At 54.7% G+C, this 1,554-nt stretch overlaps 1 protein-coding gene across 1 annotated transcript in view; it reads left to right on the top strand.

The window, feature by feature from the left end:
* Window positions 1–952: 952 nt before the first annotated feature.
* Window positions 953–1,554, top strand: part of RNF152 (ring finger protein 152) — a 44,403-nt gene continuing 43,801 nt past the window's right edge. The window contains exon 1 of the mRNA XM_014940816.1: window positions 953–1,047. The gene's annotated coding sequence lies outside the window, so the exon portion shown is untranslated. The remainder of the gene's footprint in view (window positions 1,048–1,554) is intronic.

The following is a 1,554-nucleotide window of genomic DNA, read 5'->3' as shown; positions in this document are numbered from 1 at the left end:
CTCTTCAAAAACAGGATGTTACACTAGTACCAAATGTGAATTTGGCGTAAGGATCTCCTTAAATTGTAAAAACAACCGTGCAGCCCCATCCCCAGCATCTCAAAGGCTTTTTCTGAACAAAACCTGGAGAACCTTGAGTGGCCAGGGAGAGATGGTGTGGCTCATGGGCAGGTGCCATGGATCATGGCCCATCCCTGAAAGCAGAGGACGGGTTGGCAGGTGGCCCCCATTCCCTGCCCAGCTAAGGAAAGCCTCTGGAGAAGCGACTTGGGTGTTTGGTCTTCAGATTAGTCAGTTGGGCGGTGGAAGGGGGAGGGGAGAGCAGCAAAATCCTTCGCACAGTCCTTCTAGCTGATCAGCAGAGAAGCGAAAGTCAGCTGCGTGTGCTACAATGATGCCTGTGGTGTAAAATACATGGTGAGAGGTCAGGGATGGTAGCAAGTAATACTTCAGAGGCAGACATGGGGGGGGAACCAGACTCAAACTGGTGGCTGAAATTTGGTCTATTTCACTTCTGTCTTATCTCAGTGATTTGATTAGGGAGGTTTGAAACAAGAAACACTGTGGGATGCAAAAATCTGCTTTGAATGTTCATTCTGAGAGTGGTAATTGAGTTTTAAATATTTATGGCGGAACCTGGAGTTGCACTAGTGAATGCACTATAGACCCTCCCCAGGGGTGAACCTGGCTTGCTGGAGACCCTGCTCTGCAAATAGCCCCGTTGCAGAGGGGAGAAGGAAAGGGAGGAAACCAAGTAGACTTGTGAAACTGCTATCTTTTGCTGATTACAGAGGTGTTACTCCTCCACAGGTGATGCTTTCAGTGTGGAGCTGCAGAAGCTGGGGAGGAGTGGGCTGTCCTAACCCAAGCCAGCACCTGGGTAACCTTCAGGTCTGCTTTCAGGCTGCTTACAGCTGTTTGCCCCCAAAGGGGGAGGCAATGTGGAGTAGAAAGACTCATGTCTGTCCTTGCCATTCGTAGCTCTTGCTGTTTGTCATCACCGATCGCGACACGAGGCACCAGGAGGTAGATGTAAGGCATCAGGAGGTACATAGGCATTTTCTGTTTCACTGCTGATGTAAATAGGGTTGCTTTCTCCGCAGGCAGCGAGGAACCAAGTTTGTGGTCCTGTGCTCTGCAGTAGGCATAGGCCTTGGTGCAACGAATGAAAGGGAGGCCTTATTGCCCAGCCGTGGCTCTGCTTATGGCCAGCCAACACGCCACGTGTACCTACTACTGCCTTCACCGTGCTCCAGCAGCACAGCTGTAAGCCTCAGCCGGGAACGAAGGTCTCCAGGCACCAGTTACTCCAGCCTGAGAGTAACCGCGCCTTGCGTGGGGTCTTTAACAGCCCCCTGTACCCGGTGGAGGCGGCTTTGGCGGGTGCGCGGGAGGCGCCGGGGTCCGTTATCCCTCACCCTGCGCCGAGGGGAGCACACGCTGCCTTTCACAGCCACTGAGGAGACCCCCGCTCTGCCTCCCCTCTCCCGGCTGGCGGGGCCGGGCCGGGGGTGCCCGCGGCTCCCGCTGCTGCCGCCCGGGTCCCCGAAGCCG

The sequence above is a fragment of the Calidris pugnax genome, unplaced genomic scaffold (genome assembly GCF_001431845.1).
Source record: "Calidris pugnax isolate Ruff unplaced genomic scaffold, ASM143184v1 scaffold8, whole genome shotgun sequence".
Classification (NCBI taxonomy): Eukaryota; Metazoa; Chordata; class Aves; order Charadriiformes; family Scolopacidae; genus Calidris; species Calidris pugnax.
Note: the sequence above shows the minus strand (reverse complement) of the source record. Positions and strands in the feature narration are given on the sequence as shown.